The sequence below is a fragment of the Corvus brachyrhynchos genome, unplaced genomic scaffold (assembly GCF_000691975.1).
Source record: "Corvus brachyrhynchos isolate BGI_N302 unplaced genomic scaffold, ASM69197v1 scaffold7, whole genome shotgun sequence".
Taxonomy (NCBI): Eukaryota; Metazoa; Chordata; class Aves; order Passeriformes; family Corvidae; genus Corvus; species Corvus brachyrhynchos.
In genome coordinates this window covers 4,802,211-4,811,317 of record NW_008239054.1, presented here as the reverse complement: position 1 = coordinate 4,811,317, position 9,107 = coordinate 4,802,211, and the positions used below count along the sequence as shown (strand labels likewise).

General features: G+C 38.4%; 1 long non-coding RNA gene across 1 annotated transcript in view; it reads right to left on the bottom strand.

Annotated features, from left to right (window-relative positions):
• Positions 1–5,233: 5,233 nt before the first annotated feature.
• The window catches only part of LOC108447868, a 5,617-nt gene continuing 1,743 nt past the window's right edge, over positions 5,234–9,107 (bottom strand). The window contains exons 2-3 of the long non-coding RNA XR_001863569.1: positions 6,471–7,570; positions 5,234–5,572 (exon numbers count right to left, since the gene is read on the bottom strand). This is a non-coding gene — a long non-coding RNA (uncharacterized LOC108447868). The remainder of the gene's footprint in view (positions 5,573–6,470; positions 7,571–9,107) is intronic.

Here is a 9,107-nt window from a genome sequence, read left to right as displayed (position 1 = left end):
AATGATTGATGGTGACAAAATGTGATGTCATACTGGTTTTTTTCCAGCTGCGTTCGTGCAAAATCTTTGAGGAAAAATGTTCCAATTGAAAAGTAACAAGAAAAAGAGTCCTTTAATAATCGTCATTCAATAGTGCTTCAGCACTGCTCTCACTGTTTGATAACAGAATCCCAGGATTTAAGGAGAGATGGCAAGTATTGCTTACACAGAGAAAGTGCAGCAGTGAATTTTACCCTGTCTTGCAATAGGAAAATCCATCTCAATATCTAACAGAAGGGCAGATAAGGTCTTACAGATACAAATCCTTACTCTTATGAAGACTAAAAAACTGAAAAGCCTGATGTTCTCAGTGGTGGGGAACAATCTCTCAAACAGATATATTTTTTATTGAAAATAGCAGCAATTTCTGTAAAAGGGTTGTACATGATTTAGGCCCCAGGGATGAAAACAACTTTCACCCAATTTTATGAAACTACAAACTAAAATCATGATTATGAAACAATTTCAAGAAATAAAAAAATTCAAAAATCTTGGTATGTCATATAAATCTAAAGTGAATCAATATGCTGAATGATGTGTCCAGGTCTGATTCTGCCCTCCATCTCAAAAAGATGGAAAATTTACATAGCAAGGTGAAAGAAACATCCAAGTCATTTCACATTAGATACAATGGAGAAGTAGGAACTTTCAGGGCTCTCCCCTGGGGATGGGCTGAAGCTCAGCAGGATGTCAGCCCACAGATCAGGATCAGGCCCAGTGACAGTAACCAGAACTTCATCATCTTGGACCCAGAAAGTCCCTGAACCACACACTGTTGGAAGTTGTAAATCTCTGTAACCTCTTCCGTTCATAAACACTCAGCAGGCAATATCTGCCACTACTGATGACAGGGACAGCCCAGACCAGCCATCCTTACACTATATTCTTATCATGAGAAAACATGGAGAAGGGATGGAAGTTGAGCACATGACTCAATGACTTGATTGGAAATGGCATCAGCTGGACTACAGATCAGACAGAGAAGCCAGAATCATTTAAACGAGGCTGTCTGTTTTCCAGATGGAAAAGACTGCCTTTATCTGGCCCTGGTGCAGTAAAATGTTAATTTTGCATACTTTTAATGCTGAAGTAGTCAGTTGGTTTAACCAGGATGAGGTGATTAACTAGAGTGTGAAAAGGTACAAGAAAGGGAAGAAGAGCTTCTTAAGTTGTATAATGAAGTTATCCATCACCTTGCCACACAGGACAGCTCTTCTACACCTCAGTATAAAAATTGGCTGGCTCTAGAGAGATGATTTTACTTGAAGGTAAACAAATTAGTAACTCACTGAGATGACTGTAAGTCCTTTTCACAGAATCACAGAACCACTTTTCTATGGAAATAATTATTTGCAACTGATTCAGTCTCTCATAATCTCCTCCTCATTTTCAAAGTCCATCTGTAAACAATCACTGCTTATTCTTAATAGCTAAATTACAGTTCCTTGGTCAGAAAACAGGGAGTGCAAATGACTCCAAGGTAGCCTTGGCTATCCAAAACAAGTTTTTGACCACCTTCTCCAAACCAAAATGTCTAAACCCAACTATCTGGCCCAAAGAACCTCTAATTACGGAAGCAGAAAGGGATGTAGAGTAGGAAATGGCAGATAATGACAAGATGGTTATCAGCCACCTCCTTTTTCAAAAATTTCTCTTACCTTTCTTATCTCAAAAACCCCACAAGTCATGTCTTTCCCATAGTTTAAAACAGGCATAGAGATAAATAAAAGCCTTCACGTTAAGCTAATAGAGCAATGAGCAACAAGACAGCCATAAAGAAAGTAAATATCCTCATTATGTAATTAGAAAATTTATTTTATGTAATATTCCAGACGTTTGTTTGAGTATAAAGCCATATTCCTCAAAGAGATTGTGTATGTTTATACATATTTTAGCAGCTGCCTCTTAAAAGGTTTCACAAGACATCTCATTGGGAGACAAAAGAAATTTGCCCAAAATATTCTGAAGCAATCATGCAATAAAAGTGTTCCAGAGCTGTTCCCAGAGAACACAAATACAGAAGGCCCAGGGAGCAGTTTCCTAAGCAGTCTGTTCAAAGGACAGCAAGAGTCTCAGAATAATGACTTCCAAAGAAAGGACAAACACTGCTGACCAGGAAGGGGGTGGTAAACAAGAGAAGGTTAGCCTGATGGTTCTTCAAGATTGTAAGGAATCCACAGACCCTGATGAAAAGGAAGTCTTGATTGCAGGGTCTGTTTCGACTGCCAAAGGAGGCAAGCTACGCTGACAAAACGAACCTCAACTGCACCACGTGGAATGTGTTCTTCCTATCACAACGGACAGAGCCAGTTTGGGAACTGTTTATGACTGTTTATGTCACCCAATGAACAGAGAATAAGTGCCCAAAATGTGGAATAGCTTATCAAAATTTTATTGAACAACTTTCTGCTTTTGGTGGTAGCAGTTCTGGGCAAGATAATAAACCATAATCCAGTATTGGAACTGAACGTTCTCCTGCCCAAAAAGGACCGTATGTCTGTTGTAGTCCCCAGACAGATTTTTAGGAGCTAAATATTCTTAGTGTTGAAATTTTATAAAATACAGACCCCATTTGATATTAGGAATTGCTAATGAGAATTTCCAAAGAACAATTATTCACATTTAATTGGATTTAAAGCTATTCAAAGGCTTTTCTTTTCTCTTGCAATTTTAAAGTAAAGAACATTCTTTATTTTTGCAAAACCGGTTTAATACTGCTAATAACCAACTAAAATAGTAAGATAAAATAGTATTGTGAAAATTAAAATAGTATTGTGAACATTACACACACGGTAATGTAATCCATAGATTTGGAACATAACAGACTATACAAGAAGGAAATTAAAGAAGCAGGAAATAATAATTCTTCTACACAAAGAAACTGGAATCTGTAGAATGGTATATCTGTGCCTACAGAAATCAAACTCTAATGGTCACAGACTACATAACCAAATGGTAGATAACAATGCCTGGGTCAGCAGTTGAGAGGAAGCCTCTGTCTTATTTATACAAATCATGGATCAAAGAATCTAAGTTCAAGGGAAAGCAGTATGAAGTTTCTTTTATCTGGTCTATTTGCCAGGCTGGTATAGATACAGTCCATGCTACTAGGACTTATTAAACGAACAAACAAACAAACAAACAAGCAAAAAACCTAATTTGCAGTAAGGACTTGAGAGGTTTTCTTGACCTCCCTTCTAGGAGTTCTCTGTTATCTCCGAAATGTGCAAATAGATCTTTGTCTAAAGATTTGGATAAACAACAAAGATTCAGAGAATATAATGACAGAGAGACCAAATGTTAGACAATAAAGCAATTTCTATTTTTTGGTCTTCTATCATATCTTCTAGCATATCATTAACCTAATCTAATTTGCTACTAGATACAAGTGTTAAAGGATTTTTTTTTCTGTCTACATACTAGGTATTTCTAATTTTTGAAGCTTTTGCAACAATGTCAGTTTTTAGTAACTGCAACCAGGTTTGCTCTCAGTTTGATGGCAGGTTTCTTTCAGCTTAGGGCAGGTTTCTTTCATTTTAGGGCAGACTATATTTTCAAGGAATGATTAAAATTTTCTGAGAATTTCTGTAAAAGGTTAATTTATTTAAATTGCTTTTAAATCAGTTGTATTCTAAAACTTTTAGATCAGTGTGTTCAAAGACTGAGGTGAAAAATAGTCTTTCCTTTATATTTCCCCTACATGTAATTCCTCTATTATTTCTGGATTTCAGAATAGAGAACCCTTCTGCCACACAGCTCTCCAGTCTACCTTTCTTCTGTCCCTGTCCAGACCCTACAGATTCTTACAGAGTGCTCAATATAACTGTTGAAAATCAGGCTGCATTTATGTGGATTTAAGTGAAAAGTTCCCTGAAGGGACCAGCTCAGTTCTACCTCTACTCTGAAGGTTTCCAATATGCTAAAAAAAAAAAAAACCTGTACAATTTCCACCTTGGAACTGAAATCTGAGTATTTTGGCTGAGGGACATTAGTGGCACATGTTCAATCAGAGTCACAGATGACTTGAGTTCAGGTTCCTATCCTGCTCCTTTAGAGCTGAATCTTTTGCCACAAATTGCTGTTTTACCTGCAACAGCAAAGACTGCAAGATGTTTTTTGCTTCTATATCTACTGTCTGTATCTACTGCCTTACTACAAGACCAAATCTTACTTTACTTTTGTAATTGTTAAGTCTCTAAATGAAATGGCATTCCTAAACATCACTTATGCATCCCTTTCTTCAAATGCTGGCATAAGGAAATGAGTTCCATCCCTTGGTAGTCGAAAGATGTAAGAGCTTTCTCCAAAAAAGTGGCCTAATCAAAGAGATGCTCAGCATCAGCTGTGACTGACCAGAGTGGAAGTTGTTGCTGCTCAGAAACTCTGGAAAACTTATTTGGGTTCCTAAATGTGTATTTTGACTCCTGGTTTGGTTCAACAGCTAAAGAAAGAATTAACACTGACAGATTCCCAAAGAGATACTGCTGCCAGAAGGACAATTTCCTCTAGACTGGTTAACAGCAGTCCAAATAAATCTGCCTTCAATGGAAGTATTAAAAACAAGACCATGAGTGCTGTGTTGGGGTAAATATCTGTGATAAGCTTGGCAGTAAAGAAAGGGGGAAGAAAAGCAGGATCTGGAAGAAACATGGGAATGGCTATTCTGAAGCAGAACTACAGCATATCCATCAAGGGTCCTATTTCTAACATCGACTAATACCATCTGCTGAGAGGAAGACTGAAAAACCCTCTCTTAGCCCAGCTCAAGTTCACCAGTTGTCTTATGCCCTATGACACGACGGGTTTTGTCTTTACAAATCTTGTGGGTTGATAAAATAAGAAGAAAGATCCTGGGCATTTTATTTACCCACAGAACATCTCATCTTCACTAGAATCCTGAAAGTGTGAGGAAAGATTCTGGGCATTTCACTTACCTGTAGAACTGCCCTTCTCTGGAATCCTAATAAATTATGGTATAAAAGCCAGACTGCTGTTTATGTGTTTAAAAGTGTTTTGGGACAGGCCACATAATTTTACTCATTTCATCCGTTGCTAACTCTGTGAAGTTAAATCCAGTAGAGGAAACAAAACCAAATTGGTTACATGCACAGAATCTGTACCACTTACACAGATCTATATAGTCCTAACACAAACCTTTACTTTCAAGGAAAAGAAAAATATTAGGCTTCTACAGGACCTTTGATGGGATTCAGCTGCACTGGGACATGGTTCTGCAGTGCACATGTAAGAAAGAAGGAAGTGTTTGGTGTGAATGTCCTAGGACTTCATCTGTATTGCTATTTTTTACCATAAGCCTTTTTTTATCATCTTCTGGGAAACGTCTTCAAGGTTTATTTCAGCCAAGCTTCTATATTAGGCTGCTTTAAGTTCCCTCTAGCACTTACTCTGTAGTATCATCCCTAGTTGGGAATGCCGTCATTTGCTTGAAGGTAAGTTCTTTGAACTTGATTTTGAAGATAAACAATATTCTTCTCATTCAGATTTCCAAAGCATTTCAAAATAGCTTCCAGATCTAAAGTAATGAACAATTACTATCCTTAATGGAATTCACTAATTACATGATTCATGTGTAACACAAGAAACATTCTTTATTTGTATTGTTAAAACTGACTTTCTTTTCCCTAGTTCTATCTATAAAATGTTCAATCTTAAATTGTATTATTCAACAAATTTACCTTGGCATGTGCACTTCCATGCAAATAACAAAACTACAAAAATGAAAAGTGGCATTCAAAATTTAAAAAAATTATCATTATCCTGTTTCTCAGTGAGTTTCATGTGGATTTTTAGTGCAATCAAGGCAAGACAAGAGGAAATTCATATGGGTCAATGAAAGAAAGAAATAAAAGGATGAGGGAATTGGGACTGAGCTCCTGAACTGCAGTTTTAATGACTGCATTTTTATAAATTCATAAATTTCCTGCCTGTCTCTTTTGGTAATTCTGAAGTGCCTTCGCAAAGCTGATCTGAGTGAGTTTAAGTTCTCTAAACTGCAGGTGAGCAGTGCTGGGGATTGTTTAGCTAGCAGGACACAGCACTTTTTAACTCCAGGAAAAAAATGACGGGTTAGAGAGCCTTATACATTTATCTGTGATTACTGAATCTAGGATCCTTTAAAGTAAATTAAGTAGGCAGGAAAAAAATTGCCTTGGTTTTGTTACTTCTTCTACACAGAGGTCAACAACTACAGTCACATGACTCTCAATTTGCTCAAAAAAAAGCTGTTTAGGGACACATATCCCAAGGGCCGGCATAACATAGACCAGAAGAACAAGCTGCCCTCCCAGTCTTCCTGTGACCCTCTCTGATTTCAGGATTGACTGCAGTTCCTCCATCTGCCTTTTCCCAGCAGTGTAATTCACATAAAATATTTTAAATAGGAAAAACTCAGATTAGTAAGTGCTACTTACATTTACAGAGTCTTCGGCAACTATCTACAGCTTTTCTTTTTCAGATCTTCTCAGGTTTTACTCCACGGTGCTTTATGTTTCAAATCTTTTAAGTTTCATGTAAGGGCAGTCGGCTGGGATTGATGTTTCCAGCAAGTCCTCATCGCAAATGCTTGGCAAGCCTAGAAAGCACCGTCTGAGGCCCAGGAGCTGACAGAGTTAGGAGATCTTACTGTACACATCAGTGTAAGGCGACTATCTTACTTTAGGTAAGAAAATCCGATGAAAAATTGCAAGCCAGCCATAGTCACACAGGGAGCCATAAAATAGATTTGGCTGCTCAAGGTTTTAATAGTTGGTTAAAGCTAGAAGTGACAGTGGGCAAAAAAGCAAGAGACCGGCTGAGCTCCCACTTTCAAGCCTGGACAAGCCCCAGGGTGCCTGCACTTTGGTAATGGGAGGGACAGATTTTCTCATGCTTGTCCACTCAGACTTCTTCATTTGGCTGACCACGAGCAGCCAGCAGCTGGCATGGCCACCTGGCCAAATTGGCAATAGCCATCCGTTCATGCTTTTGCAGCTTGGAGCATCTGGAAACGCCTGCGGTGCCATGGGCTGTCATTGACCATTGTCTCCATTATGTCACCTCAGGTGAAGTTTCCTCCGGGTGATGCGCAGCAGCTGCAGTACCCAGCTCCACCAGCGTCACTCCTGGCTCTACTACGTCCCCAGCCATGCTGGGTTTCAGTGTGGCACTGGCATTTTCTTGGTTCCTGGATAAGCTGTTCTTGTCCTACTCTGCTCCGCTTCCAGCTGAAAAGATAGGCTGGCATAGGAGCAGAGCACGATGGGGAGCCTTGTGCAAGGCCTGAAATGTCAAACAGGACACGCTCTCTGGGGACACGTGCAGCTGCAGGTGTCTGCTCTTTGTCTTTCACCTCCCACAGCTGCCTCTGGATATGGGCAAAGGCAGGAAACTGAGTCATCCTCCCAACGCAGGCTCTTCCTTCAACACTAATGAGGGCTTTGAAGAAATCCTTCATCTCCCACTGCCTGTGTCCTTAGGACTGAGCTCTACCTGTGATGAAATCAGATGCTTGGGAGAGGAGGAGGAGTGTTACCTGGAAAATGCAATGCAGAGGAAACAGCACCTTGCAACAAACATGACTACATTTCATATCTTGTCTGCAGAGACTTTTTGCAAACCCAAAAATTAGACTTATGAGCATATCTCTTTCCTTTGTGAACCATATTTAACCTTGTTTGACATGTATTTACAATGAAATGATTCTACTTTCTAGACAAGTTTTCCCAGGTTTACCCAGCTTTAATCTGAAGCCAATATTCTGACTTGTTTTTCACTTCATCTCTTCTATATTACTCCAACCATTTCACCACAGGTTAAAAAAGAAAAGAAAGAAAATGTTCAAAATTTATTGAGTTTCAAAACAGGAGGGAGAAGAAGGAGAAATGTAGGAATGCTCTACAGTTTCTCAGATTTTGTGGAAATGTTTATACTCATAAATCCATGTGTTCCTGATTAGACAAATAGCCCTTTTGAGATAAACAACCTAACTATTCTGGAAAAAAATCTTTTAACTGCAAAGTCTCCAGAAGAGAAAAGTTCCTAAATACTTCTTAGCAGTGGTTTGGAGTAATTGGTGGAACAAACATTTAACAGAAAGTTCAGGCTTTTTTATGCAGAATTGACTTTAATCTGGCTGCAAATCATACGTGATAATTTGGTGGATGTGGGTCTGTTACAAGTGTTATGGGTATTTACCCATCAAAATAAACATAACAAACTGTCTTCTACAGCCTGCAGTCCCTGGTTAAAACAGTTTTTCCTATTTCATTACTCATATTAAACAGAGTTCTTTGATGAAACCTGAGTTTGGTTCTAGTGGTTGTATTGGTGGTTCTAGTGTTGTATTATATTTATTATGGTTTAAAAATAACTGTTATACAACACATGTATTGCCAGTGACTGTATTTTTGTAACTTCAATCTGCTACGGATGTTTCCAAGGCTCAGTGATCCTCCCACCCACCTCACACTTGCAGGGTGCAGAATTACTGCATGGAGCTATAGAAAATAGTTATACGGTCATGATTTAATATCAATATTAAATGCTCAAAGATTCTTAGGATGTTTATTATTTTGAATGCTCAGGGAAAAGCAGAAGGGATAAAGATATATTTACCTCTGCTGTCACTTTTTTATTGTCTCAGTTTAATGTGTTTTAATCATAGAGAAAATGTTAGCATGCTACTAAAAAAACTATCAGTGAGTATTGAAAATAAGTACCCATTGGAAAATATTGCAATTAGTCTTTAGTAGAATATTTTCAGCCTCCTCATGGAATATAGTCCTTTCTCACAGTACAGACACTTCTCTACATGATTTCTCTCTGTGTGTGTACATACAAGTGCATGAATGTACTTGTGTGCATAGTTCTGCTTTCTAAACTTATTTCTAAACTTTCTGCACTAAGGAATAATACATGTGCAGTTTAACTGGGACACATATTTATGACAAGCAATCATTTTGCAAAGGGTAGACGTTAACCCTTATCCCCGTGGTATGATGACCATGGGTATATGATCTGTTTTCAAGGCTGGGTGCATGGCTATTGATGAGCAGAAGGAAGAGCCTTCC